This window comes from Camellia sinensis, chromosome 10 (genome assembly GCF_055761805.1).
Source record: "Camellia sinensis isolate YWXY chromosome 10, ASM5576180v1, whole genome shotgun sequence".
Taxonomy (NCBI): domain Eukaryota; kingdom Viridiplantae; phylum Streptophyta; class Magnoliopsida; order Ericales; family Theaceae; genus Camellia; species Camellia sinensis.
In genome coordinates this window covers 129,244,282-129,251,709 of record NC_138970.1, presented here as the reverse complement: position 1 = coordinate 129,251,709, position 7,428 = coordinate 129,244,282, and the positions used below count along the sequence as shown (strand labels likewise).

Genomic DNA, 7,428 nt, shown 5'->3' with positions numbered 1-7,428 from the left:
GCACTTTACCTTGTGTGGCCTACAAGCTTCAATTTGAAGGCTATGTAATTTATGCTAACAGGGCTTCTTTTTTTTTTTTTTTTTTTTGGGGGGGGGGGGGGGGGGAGGCATTGAATAATGCTAACAGGGTCAATGTTGCTAAAATGTAGATTTTAGCTAATTTAACACCTTCAAAGTCTTTCTTGGTAGTATAACTCCTTAAACCAATGTATAACTATGAGAATTAGAAACATGTGATGATGAGCAATAGGTGCTTATATTTCAACTTATACTCTTTTTGAAGTGATAATTTTCTTTTGCTTGAGAATGTTGTCTTTTAATTTTCTTATAATTTTTTTTTTTTACCTGTTTTTGTTCAAAATATTTGATGTTTATTGCAAAGCTAGTTGAGCTAAGATTTTGAGTGTTATTTGTTCTTTGAGTCTTGCAATTTTAAATGAATTTCCATTTATGCTTTAGCTGAGTAACAAAGCTTCTGACTTGTTATTGTAATTCTCAATAGCCAAAAATAAAAAATTGAAGTCTAAAGAGAGAGAAATGGTTTTTGACATTACTAAAATGGTTTCTGGTGGTTTTTTGAGTTGGCATTACCTTCTTCTAAACAGGAGATCTTTTTTTGATAAGTTTCTCAAGGGTGGAAATAAAAAATTTGAAAATCTGCTTTTAAACAAATATTGTATGTACCAGAATGATATGTTGCTCTGTTTGGGTTTGGTGATGTTGTTGTATGGAAGTACAAAGGATTATGCAAGACAATCCTATGCAAGCATGTCATTGGTTAAGAACCATCAAGATGAAAAAGAAATTTATAAATTTGTAGGAATAGATGGTTCTCCATTTTTTAAAAAAAATTCCTGAAAACAACCCATTTTATGGAAACAATTTTAAGGTATTTTTTGAGTTTTCAAAACTTTGTAATTTCTATTTGTAATTTATAAAATTTGAAAAAATACAAGTCCCTAATTGCCTAAAAGAAGATGCCACCTGTGTCAATGGTCTGAGAAGCATGGACGCGGATACAGGACACAACACGGGCATGCGAGACAATATAGACATATCAACACGTCAATTTTCAAAAAATACAAGACATGACACATGAGGGATACACACAATATATGATTTTATACATTTATTCTATGTCATTTACATGAATATTTCATAAAAGATAATACAAAATGTGACATAAAACTAATTCCTAAAGTTTAGAGGAGGAGGGATTTATAGGTATAATTCTATGTTGTTTTTCTTTGATCATTGTATCTTAAAAGTTATTTTGTTTAAACTTATAATCACCATGTTTAGTTCCAAAAAATTAAGTCCAATTTTCAAAAAATTGATTTTTTTTTTTTTTTGTTTTCTATGTTTTTTTTTAATGATTTTTTTTTTTTTATAATATTTTACTCACATTTTATATTTTAGATACACCTAATCTAAATTCATCAAATACAGAAAATACAAAAAAAAAAAGAAAGAAAGAAAAGAAGAAAGTTCAATATATTTTTGTATTTTGTTGTATTAAATGAATTTTTAAAAGATTTTTATATAATTGTTTTTATTTTTTAAGTACATTAAGATTAATTGGATCTAAAAAAAAAAAACTGACTAAAATATTTTTAAAAAATCATTAAAAATACAGAAATAAAAATTAAAAACTCAAAAAACTATTTTTGAAAATTCAAAATCAAACAAGGTGAATGTGTTTTATGTCTGTCTCTAAATGATTGATGTGTGTCCAAAGCGTAACATTTGGATTTGGATCTGTGTCAGACAGATGTTGAGCGTTGGTGTTAGACATGTACACGGAGAAGCACCTTTTTAGTAGTGTTGATGCTTCTTAGTTGGTGGTACATGGAGAGAAGGTTTTTAGTTTTGGGTCTTGAATCCTTCAATTATCAAGAGTTGTCTCCTCCCTCTAGTACTTCTGCTATATTTGTTAGGAAAATGCTATGCTTACAGGATTTTTATACAAAACAAAATTCAAAATTCATGATGTGTCAGTGACATTTTTTAAAATATAAGTCATCCTAATGGATCTTTTGATATGAAATGAAAATCAAAACTTGTCACATCATTCTGTATTACTTTTATGTATAATTTGTGTATTTGTATAGCACTGATCTATTCGTTTAGACACCCACGTAAATATGTATGTGTGTGTGTGTGTGTGTGTGTAGCATCCAATGAGTTTAGCCCCCTGTGGATGATTGCTGGGTGCACCACTCGAATGCATGAGCAATCACCTTGAAGTGTTGTGTAGTGGAAGTTGTGTTATGAATTGATTAATTGCATGATGAGAAAAGCAAATCACAAATACAGACCGAGGCAAGAAAATGAAAATCCTTGAAGTTTATTTAAGACCCAAAGCTATGGTCCCTTGTAGTTTATCAATATTTACAAGAACTGAAGGTTCGCAAACCTCTAATGTGAAATACTGAAGTACTGTGAATCACCTAGTAAATCCTACTGGAATTGAAAACAAAATACGATTTTTGATCCGATACCTGACTTGATCATTTGTTTTATGTCACAGAAGATCTATGTGTGGGGAGGCTGAGAAACTGTTTACTTGATACTGGAATGAACTTGACAAGCCAGCCTATTGGCCAAGACATTGCAGCAATCACAATGCACGCGACCCATTGCCCCCAATTCAGACTCTCAGTATCGGCAAATTTCTTTAGAAACTCCACCATGACCACTTGAAGGACTACTGTCATCCCAATAATGCCTAGAAAAAGTTTGTTCTTAACTATCCCCTTAAATATATTCTTCTCCTCCGTCTTCCTTGCATTGAACTCGTTAAAAACTTGGCACAGGACGAAACTATTGAACACGAGTGTGTCCTTGACGTTCTTGTTCACGCCAAAGATTGTGCTTCCCTTGAACTCTAGGATCAGCAAAACAGTTATTTGATACAAGGCCTGAGCAATGAGGTTCCTCCACATGATCTTTGTTATAAGCGGTTCAGTTCGACCCACCGGTTGCTTTGTCATTAGATCATTAGTCGGTTGCTCGGTGGCCAGTGCTAAGGCCCCCAAAGTATCCATTATGAGGTTCACCCACAGTAGCTGGACTGCTGTTAGCGGAACTTCACCAGACGATATTGCTGCGACGAAGTTGATGACAAGGGCAGCCACATTGACAGTGAGTTGAAATTGGATGAACTTTTGAATGTTGTTGTATACACACCGACCCCACTTCAAAACTGTCACCACCGAGGTAAAATTGTCGTCTAAGATGACTATATCCGAGCTCTCTTTTGCCACTTCTGTGCCTTGAATTCCCATTGAAAGTCCGATATCTGCTTCTTTCAGTGCAGGTGCATCGTTTGTTCCATCCCCTGTGACCGCTACCACATGTCCTTTCCGCTTCAAGCACTTTACCATCAGAAGCTTGTCAGATGGGGACGATCTAGCCATTATGCGGATAGTGTTTATCTTTTCCATTCTCTCTTCGTCCGAGTAATTTCTGAATGTCACTCCTTCGACCACTGCATTGTTCAAATCCTCATTGGGTTTGACAATCCCAGATTCGATTGCTATAGCTTTTGCAGTGAAGATGTTGTCTCCCGTAATCATTTTAACATCAACTCCGGCATCTCTGCAAGCTTGTACTGCTGCCCTAACGCCTGGTCGACTAGGGTCCTTTAAACCGACAAGCCCTAACAAGGTAAGTCCAGTTTCTTCAATCTTTCTGCTGACCTCTACACTTTCATCTGTTACTTCTTTGTAACCAAAGGCGATGCATCGCAAGCTTTTAGCTGCCATATCTTTAATAATCATTTCAAACTGCGTTCTTTCTTCATGGGTATATTATTCCCATTTTTGGTGTAATAATTTGAGCACATTGACAGAATCATCTCCGCAGCCCCTTTCCAATGCGCGTGAATTTTTTTTCCATTCATCCTAGTCAAAACCCCACTTCGTTTCTTCTCTGAGTTGAAAGCTTCTACTTGAAGAATTTCATGACCTTGCTTCAGCTCATCAATATCCATAGCCAAATCAAACACGACCCAGGAGAGGATTGCTGACTCAGTAGGGCTTCCAGAAATTTCAGGTATTGATGTGGATAACTGTCTATAGACTTCGCCAGTTGTATTTAAACCGACACCTTCATGTAGCATTTCAAGAACATTAGGGGCTATTTTTAATGATGCTTTGTCTGTCATTACCTCTTTTCCAAGCCAAAATTCTGTTACCTTCATCTGGTTTAGTGTAAGTGTGCCGGTTTTGTCTGTGCAGATAGTGGTGGCCGAACCCATTGTCTCGCAAGCAGAGAGTTTCCGAACCATGGAGTTCTCAACCATCATCCTCTTCATTGAATAAGCCAAAGTTAGAGTCACAGCCAAAGGCAAACCTTCTGGGATCGCCACCACAACAATCGTAACTGCCGCAGCAACAATACGCACAACGGCATTCATGACATCATTCGCTTTAGTCTTGCCGTAGTTGAATTCTCGGTTCCCGTGCTTATCTTCAGTGTTTCCTGTGAAGTACCGGATGAGCAAAACTACGAGAACAAGGAAAGCCACCAGTAAACCGACCTTTCCGATATAAGATGTCAGTTTGTTAAGCCGAGCTTGTAATGGTGTTTGCTCATCTGAGTCACGGCTTATCGAGCTCATCATTACACCCCATGCTGTATTCAAGCCTACCGAAGTAACAAGCATGTGACCGTACCCATCTGTCACCTTGGTACCGGAGAGCAAGAATGGATTATCGGTTTCATTTACTTCGATGTAATCACTCTCCCGTCATGCTTGATTCATCCACTTTCAATGAGTGTCCATCCAAGAACAACCCGTCTGCCGGAACTTGATCACCAATCTTTAGACACACAGTGTCACCCACTACGACTTCAAAAATCGATATGGGTTGTCTGTGGCCTTTTCTCACCACTTCCACTTTCATCAGGTTACTGCTCTCATCGGAAAGCTTGTCAAACTGTCTGCTCTGCTTGAAGTTACTGATGGCAGAAACCACCACGACTAGAATGACAGCAACGATAATGCTCCCCCCATCGTACCACCCTTCTGTGGGACCGTGCTGTTTGATTCCGAACCCGAGAGAGAACACCGCACATACCAGAAGTATAATGATGGTGGTGTCTTTGAATGCTTCAAAGACAAAACTGAGAAAGCTCTTTGCTGGTGGTTTCTCGTACGTGTTCGAACCAAGCACATCGATTCTGTGCTTAATATCACTCTCCTTGGCAGTGATACCAACATTCATGTCGGTTTCAAGAATTGCCGCAACCTCTTTTACCCCTCCATATTGACAGAGACTGTTAAAGTTCTTCTCTCTCACCATCTCGGAGAGTGCTTTCTGATCAATATCAAATAAGCATACGTGATCGTGATTGTCATCAACATCATCAATGGCTTGAATATCAATTGCAACGTAAGATGGGCCGGGCGAGAACCTCGGAAGGAATTGGGTGTTCTTTCCATTGGCAATGACTTTCTTGGCCAAAGAAACAACAAAATAGATGACTCTGAAGGTCTTTCGCAATCGCTTGTTGGTTTTTCGAACTGAGTGAGCTTTGTCGAGAAACATGATGGTATCGCTGGATTTTCGAGATTGCAGAGGCATGGTTGATGAAGACGAAGAAGAAGCTATGAAACTATAATCTAAGCTGTAGAGATGATTTTATAGTATAGTAACGGAAACTTGGGACTGAGGTAGCTTGCTGTGATAGACCTGGAACGCGGAGCGTTAGTTTTATGAGGAAGTTCACTGTAATTTCCTTTCCTCGGCATAATTGAAGAGTTGTTGGCAGTGAAATTGTGTGGAAACAGCTCATGAGGTGGCAATGTCAATTTTGTAAACAAAATTCAATTGTTATTGAGACTTCACAAACATATAACCCCTACGATCCCTACTCTCATCTCAATCACTCATAATGTGGAGTCCACACATACATCAAGGGCCAAGATTAAATTCGGGGTCATGAAATTCCTAAAAAAAAAGATCCCAAACATTTTTGAATAAAATTATCTTTATAAAATTTTGTTTTACATTAAAAGGATCATATTGAGTCATGTCATTGTGAATAAAAATTTAATAGAGTGATGTTAGAGATCCTAAATAATTTATCAAATTTTTTATCAAACTTTTTATATGAGTGTGGAATCTACACACATATATAAATTTGTGTGAATCTTACACCTATATAAAAAGTTTGATAAAAAATTTAATAGATTATTTAGATCCATAACAATTTCCAAATTTTATATGAACACAAATCGGGGAAGTCAATTAGTACATGTGAAGCTAGTACACGTGATGCTTCCACTTACATGGTTATTGACTTGGACAATAGGGTCAATTTCTTTAATGTTGGTATTTTGGCAAGATGTGTCAATTTGATAATTGGTACACATATATAAATTATGAGTTTTTTTTTTTATTATTTATTTGGTAGGTTTTTGTTTCGTTTTTCAAAACTGGTGTTCGACTTTCGTTCGGTGGTTCGAAATTGAACAAAATAAAGTAGTCCGGCATCATATTGCCGAACAAAAAATATAAATCTGGTAATCAACTGCCGAATAAAGGATACATTTCTGGTAACCCCAAACCGAATTTTTTTAATTTGTTCGACTTCTTATATTATCATGTATTTTTAGTTTCATTTTTTTATTTATTTATTTTTTTTTTTTTGCCTGGAAGGATTATACTTATACTCATTGCAACAACACAAGTGCTGCAATATTAGTAGACTCTAGTCATGAATTTATTATAGATGAGGTTTGTTAAAAAAAATTTATGAATACAATTTTTTCTTATTTTTAATTTGTATTGAGTTTTATTAATAAGTTGACGTATAAATATATTTATTATCTTTAGATTTTTAAGTAGTCGTGAAACATTAATTAAATGGGCTTTTGACGTTGGGAGAGAAGACTGGATTTGTCATTGTTATAAACACATCAGATACGGGAGGTAATGGCAGAAAACCAAGATTTACACTTGCTTGTGAAAGAAGTGGTTACTATAGAGACAGCAGGAAGATCAATATGAAACGATTGAGGTTGACAGGTTCTAAGAAATGTAAATGTTTATTTCTATTAAGGGGGGAAAAATTCCCTACAAATTATCAAGACGAATTATGATAAAATGTTTGATTGATGGATGCAAACAATGAAAGATTTTATGGATACTTTATGGATATTCGTACACTTGATGCTTTTATGAATAATTTTATGGATACTTTTTATATATGGTTTTATGGATGCGTGTTTGATTCATGAATTTTTTTATGGATACTTCAAAGAAAAAGTAAATCTTTCAATGTACAGTAACGGGGGCCTAGACAACTCTATTATAATTTAGCAACATGACACTAGAGTAATCTCATTTGTATAACAATGTATCACTGAATAAGCACTTCACAAGTGGCCCAAATTAATTTCTTGTTATTATTTAATTG

At 35.8% G+C, this 7,428-nt stretch overlaps 1 pseudogene across 1 annotated transcript; it reads right to left on the bottom strand.

Moving 5' to 3' along the window:
- Positions 1-2,321: 2,321 nt before the first annotated feature.
- On the bottom strand, positions 2,322-5,837 carry LOC145801303 (calcium-transporting ATPase 12, plasma membrane-type pseudogene; annotated as a pseudogene). The gene has a single exon (XR_014342569.1). The product of XR_014342569.1 is annotated as a calcium-transporting ATPase 12, plasma membrane-type pseudogene (transcript).
- Positions 5,838-7,428: the final 1,591 nt, after the last annotated feature.